The sequence below is a fragment of the Symphalangus syndactylus genome, chromosome 1 (genome assembly GCF_028878055.3).
Source record: "Symphalangus syndactylus isolate Jambi chromosome 1, NHGRI_mSymSyn1-v2.1_pri, whole genome shotgun sequence".
Classification (NCBI taxonomy): Eukaryota; Metazoa; Chordata; class Mammalia; order Primates; family Hylobatidae; genus Symphalangus; species Symphalangus syndactylus.
This window is the reverse complement of record NC_072423.2, coordinates 22,613,631-22,619,600: the sequence shown is the minus strand read 5'-3', so window position 1 is coordinate 22,619,600 and position 5,970 is coordinate 22,613,631.

Genomic DNA, 5,970 nt, shown 5'->3' with positions numbered 1-5,970 from the left:
TAGTGTGTCAAAGTCTTTGCTGAAGGTTCCAGAACCATTGAGAATAACTGAGGCCGCAGATGCATGAAATTTGGGCCTAGGAAGGCTATGCTGGTTTTGGAGTGTTTGGGGTGCCAGCCATTGCCTCTGCCTTCACCTAGGTCTGTGCCCATTGTTTCAGGGGATCTTACGGAGCATCTCAAGGCTTCAGGAGCCAGCCCTCTATGTGCTCTTCCATCTGCCCAGCTCTGCCCACCACCAATGCCAGGATGAACAGGGGACCAGTGCCCAGGCGACACTGCACACAAAGCCAAGGGCAAACCCTACATAGTAAAGCTGCAGCCACCCTGTGTCTCACGTGCAGCTGAAATAGTGATCTGCTTCTGTCACTGTCACATAGATGGCCCTGCATGTCCCCTGTCTCACACAGTCTGTAATGAAGACAGCTCCTTCTCATCTTTCCATAAGCCTGAGATACAAGTTCAGGGACTCAGCAATGTACTTCAGGACTGAGCTAGGAGGCAAATATCTGAAGCTTGCTATACCGTTCTTTCCATTCCTTTTCCCTCTAAAATACACAAAATACCAAAGGAACTTACACAACACACCACTGAGTCCTCTAACTAATCATATGTGCTCAGACACAGCTCAAGCACACCCCTTAGTTAAGAAAGAACCTCCATACATTGATTTTTTTCTGCCTAAAAATAAAATTGCATTGTGGCAGCAATTTGGAAACTACAGCAAAGTCTCCAAAAAAATTGAAGTCACCCACAATTCCAACACACAGCAATCACTGCTGTTAATAGTGATATACCTCCTTCCCTATTATGTGTATGCAAATAGAAATTTATAAGCATTTTATTACAAGTTAATCATATCCTTCAGTAGCTTATTTCTTTCCTTATGAAAAACCTCCCTTAAGGTCTTTCCAGGTCATCGGTTTGATGTGCTTAGTATTCCACTGTGTGGCTGGATTTCTATAATTGAATCTAATTTTAGACAGTTTGAGTAATTAAAATTATTTCTATTAATAAATAATAGATTGTTAATAATAAATATATATTATGCTGTTTTGGATATACTAAATATTTGCTCACATCCTTAATATATGTTTTAAAATTCCTAACAATAGTACTGTTGAGATAAAAGTTGAGCACATTTTGAGACTTCTTCCAAATTGGTCCCTAGAAAGTTACACTGGTTTATACTCTCACTTATGTCACCATTTATACCACCACTAACTGCTGCCTGCTTTCTTATTTCTTTAATGAGTTGGACTGAACAGTGGCTAATCCTGACTCTGTTTTTGACTGACAGTTAACAGTTACATGAACCATTCATATTACAGCTCTTACTTAAATTTGACCAAGCTAGGATATATCTGTTAGGCCACATTCATTTCAGGGATCATGTTTTCCGAAGCAGGTTTGGGCAAAATTAATCCACAGGACTGAAAGGTATATATCTGTGAGTTTTGTTCTCACTTCCACCTCTAATTTGAAGAATACTTTATACTTTAATCGACACAGAATACATGTCACGTATTTAACCTATACAATAAGTTCTGACATATTTTCCATGAAACAAACCATCACTATATTCAAGATAATGAACCTATCTATCATACCCCCAAATTCCTTCTTGCATCTTTGTAATTTCTCACTTTTCCTTTTCCCTCTCCCTGTCCCATCCCAACCACTGATCTGCTCAGGCAACTACCGATCTTCTTTCTGTCACTATAGATTAATTTGCATTTTTAAAGAAATTTACATATATGGAACCATACATCACCTATGGTTTGTAGTATGACTCCTATCACTTAGTACAATTATTTTGAGATTCATTTATGTTATTGTATATATTGATAGTTCATCCCTTTTATTGGTAAGTAACATTTCTTTGTATAGATATACCATGATTTGTTGATGAACAAATTTACCTGTTGATGAACATTTAGGTTGTTACTGAGATTTTTGCTATTGAAAATAAAGTTTTTATGAACATTTGTGTATACATCTTTGTATGGACATATGTCTTCATTTCTTTTGTGTATAGATACATAGAAGTAGAATGGCTGGGTCATATGGAAGGTGTAAGTTTAACTGTTTAAGGATCTGCCAAATTGTCTTTGAAAGTGGTTGTATCATTTAACATTCCCAGTAGAGCCTAGGAGAGTTCTGGTTGTTCTCCCTCCTCACCAATACTTGGTACTACCAGTGTTGTTACTTTCAGTGTGTGTCAGCTTTAGATTGCATTTCTCTAATGCCTAATCATGTTCAGCATTTTTTAAAATGTGCTTATTTGTCATCCATGTATGTTCTTTGATGAAATGTCTTTTTAAATGTCTCATCAATATTTTATTGCTTCTTGCTTTATTTTGTTTTCATGTTTTTTTTTTCTTTCTTTTTGAGACAGAGTATGGCAGGGGCACGATCTTGGCTCACTGCAACCTCCGCCTCCTGGGTTCAAGCAATTCTCATGCCTCAGACCCCCGAATAGCTGGGACTACAGGTGTGTGCCATCACAGCTGGCTAATTTTTGTATTTTTAGTAGATACAGGGTTTCCCCATGTTGGCCAGGCTGGTTTTGAACTCCTGACCTGAGATCATCTGCCTTCCTTGGCCTCCCAAAGTGCTGAGATTACAGTTATGAGCCACCGCACCTGGCCTTTTGTTTTCTTACTGTATTTTGAGAAATCTCATGATATGGCTACCAAACCTTTTATCATATATGTGATTTGAAAACATTTTTCTCCCGGCTCATGTCTTCAATTTTCATTTCTATAACAGTACCTTTAAAAAGCAGAAGTTCTTAATTTTGATGAAGTCCATTTTATCATTTTGTTTCTTTGTTTATGCTTAATGCTTTTGTTGTCATATTGAAGGAATGCTTTGCCTAACCCAAGGTCACAAGGATCTCCTATGTTTCTTCTAGAAGTGTTACAGGATTTAATTTTCCTTTTTGGCCTATGATCAATTTTGAGTTCATGTTTTGCATATGATGAAAATGCTATCCATTTTCCACTGAATTGCCTTTGCATCTTTGTCAAAAGTCAGTTGATCATGGATGTGTGGTTCTATTTCTGGATTCTATTGGATTCCATTGATCTGCTTGTCTATCTTGATGTCAATTCCACATTTTCTGAATTACTGTAGCTTAATAATAAGCTTTGAAAACATTTAAGTGACATACGTTTTCCAACTTTGTTTTTCAAAGTTGTTTTATCTGCTTGCAGTCCTCTATCTTTCCCTGTGAATTTTATAATTTGCTTGTTGACTTGTACAAAGCCTGCTGCAATTTTGATTAGGACTATGTGAATTCTCATCAGTTTGGAGAGAATAGACATATTAGCAACATTGAGTCTTCCAACCCATGAACAAGGCATGTTTCTCATTTTTTAAGGTTTTTGTTGATTAATCTCAGCATAGTTTTGTAGTTTTCTGTATACAAGTCTGGCACAAATTTTGTCAGATTTATCCTTAAGTATATCCTATTTTGTGCTATTATAAGTGGTGTTACTTTTTAATTTCAATTTCTGATTGATTGTTGCTAGTATATGGAAATATAATACAGATTTTTATTTTATTTTTTTGTATCTCAGTATTGTATCTTGCAAACTTGCTAAAATCACTTAGTTCAAGTGGCTGTGTTTCTAGCTCCGTGTCTGCTAATAAAGACAAAATTTCCTCTTTCTTTCACATTTAGATAGCTTTTCTTTTCCTTGCCTTATTGCACTGACTTGATTAGAACTAGCAAAAACAGACATCCTGTCTGGTTCCTGATCTCAGAGGAAAGCATGAAGGCTGCCATCATTAAACATGATGTTGGCTGTAGGCTTTTCATAGGTGTCCTTCAACAGGTGAAGAATGCCTCTTTTATTCCTAGTTTGTTGTGTTTATATCAGGAATAGATGTTGGATTCTTTCAAATGCTTTTTTGTATCTTTTAGGTGATCATATGGTTTTGTTAATATTGGGATTTATTTTTGAATGTTGAAACAATCTTACGTTACTGGGATAAACTCCACTTGGTCATGATGTATTTCCTATTTTGTCTAGTATCGGATGCAATTTGTTAAAATATTTTTAGAATTGCTCATCTCCATTCACGAGAGACATTAGTCTGTACTATTCCTATTTTGTAATATCTTTGTCTTATTTTGGTTTTAGATAATTCTGGTCTCAAAGAATGAGTTGAGAAACATACCTACCTTTGCAATTTTCTGGAACAGATGTTGTATAATTGGTATTATTTCTTCCTTTAATGTTTGGTGAAGCCATCTGAGAGTGGAGTGGCTTTATACTACAACTCTAATTTCATTAATAGATAGTGAACTATTCAAATTACATATTTCTTCTTGAGTTAGCTTTGGTAGCTTGTGTCTTTCAAGGAATTTGTTCATTTTCTAGTCATCAAATTTAGTGGTGTAAAGTTGTTTATAATAGTCTCTTATTTTTCTTTTAATAGCTATAAAATCTGTAGTAATACCATCGCTCTCATTTCTGAGATTAGTAGCTTGTGCCTTTTTTTCTTTTCTGATCAGTATGACTAGGTGTTGATAAATTTTATTGCTGTTTCTCAGAACCAGCTTTTGGTTTCATTGATTTTCACTGTTGTTTTTCTGTCCACAACATTGATTTCTGCTCCGATCTTTATTATTTCCTTTTTCTGATTACTTTACATTTAATTTTTTCACTTTTTGATGTAACCTACCATGATCCCTGGTATACTGAACAAAGTAGGCTGAATGCGGGAATAAAAGACAAAGACAAAAGAGTATATTTGGAAGAAGGGGTCAGGGGCACCTTGCCTCTAGTAGGCAAGGACCCTGAACTTTTTCAGTCCTCCATGTTTATTAGGTAAAAGAGATAGTGAAAAAAGTGGGGGTGATTGTCGGGTAATTGTCAGTCGGCCGTTTGGTTCACAGCAGGCTTGCGACACTGCATCCTTTGAACAATAGGCGCTAGATTTCCCAGTAGACAACTTCAAGGAGCCCGGTGCCAGGGAGTGATGACCTTCAGCAAACCTTTTGGTGGCAGGTGCAGTGTGAGTTTGCCCACATCCTGCATTCATGATAAACAGTTTGCTGTTTGATCATATAGCCTCCAGTGGAATGCTGAGTTGGTCATGATCCCTTTGCTGGCTCTCTACATTTTGGTTATTTTTTTAGTTTTTTTAAGGTGAAACTGAAGTAATTGACTTGAAACTTTTCTTGGTTTTTAATATACGTGTTTACCACCATAAGAATTTCTCTAAGTATTGATTTAGTGGCATCAATAAATTTTGATATCCTTTGCATTTTTATTCAGTTCAAAATACATTCTGATTTTCCTTTTGATTTCTTTTTTGACTCATGAATTATTTGAAAGTGTAATTTTTAGTTTAAAATTTTGATGGTTTCCAAAGATTTTATGTTATTGACTTTTAATTGAATCTCACCATAGTCAGATAACATGTTTTTAATGACTTGTATTCTTTTAAGATATTGAGATTTATTTTATGCCCCTAAATATGGTCTATCTCAGGAAATGCTCCATGATCACTTGAAAAGAATGTATATTCTGCTGTTTTGGGGTGTAGTGTTCTGTAGATGTGAATTCCGTGAAGTTGGTGATAGTGTTGTTCAGGTCTTCTATGTAATTACCAATGTTGTGTCTGCCTGTTCTAGAAATTGTTGAGAGATGAATGTTGACATGTCCAACTATAATTGTTGAGAGTCCGGCTCTAGGTCAAAATCCCATGTGTGATCCCATAGGCCTGACCATAGGCAACTACAAGGCAGGCTGCATGGGGGAGGTGGGGGTAAGCTGCCCTGCCCACAGATTTGGTGCACAGCCAGGGCATTGAAGTCTCTGATGGGAGCTGCAGTCAAGGATTCAGGCCTCTGAGCCAGGCCATGCTTTTATGCATCTCTACATTCCGAGCTCAGACAGCTCCACTCAGAGCCCTCCTTATAAGGGGAGCAGAGGCCTTTGCTGAGACACTATCT